The sequence below is a fragment of the Pseudopipra pipra genome, chromosome 8, assembly GCF_036250125.1.
Source record: "Pseudopipra pipra isolate bDixPip1 chromosome 8, bDixPip1.hap1, whole genome shotgun sequence".
Lineage (NCBI taxonomy): Eukaryota > Metazoa > Chordata > Aves > Passeriformes > Pipridae > Pseudopipra > Pseudopipra pipra.
The window spans coordinates 20,810,872-20,811,088 of record NC_087556.1 but is presented as its reverse complement, the minus strand read 5'-3'; positions in this window follow the sequence as shown (position 1 = coordinate 20,811,088).

Genomic DNA, 217 nt, shown 5'->3' with positions numbered 1-217 from the left:
CGGTGTGAACTGTGCGCTCTAGGTATTTTTCCATGTCACTCAATTTACATAGAGTGTTTTTATTAAAATAGATCATTCTGCACACTGTCCAGAAAACATACAATTTTTGGCAGATCTATGAAATTATGGAATGAAATCTAATGTGTACAATTCAAACAAAAAATTCAACTATTGCTACTTGTATATTTAGATTTTTATATTACATGTCTTTCCTTAA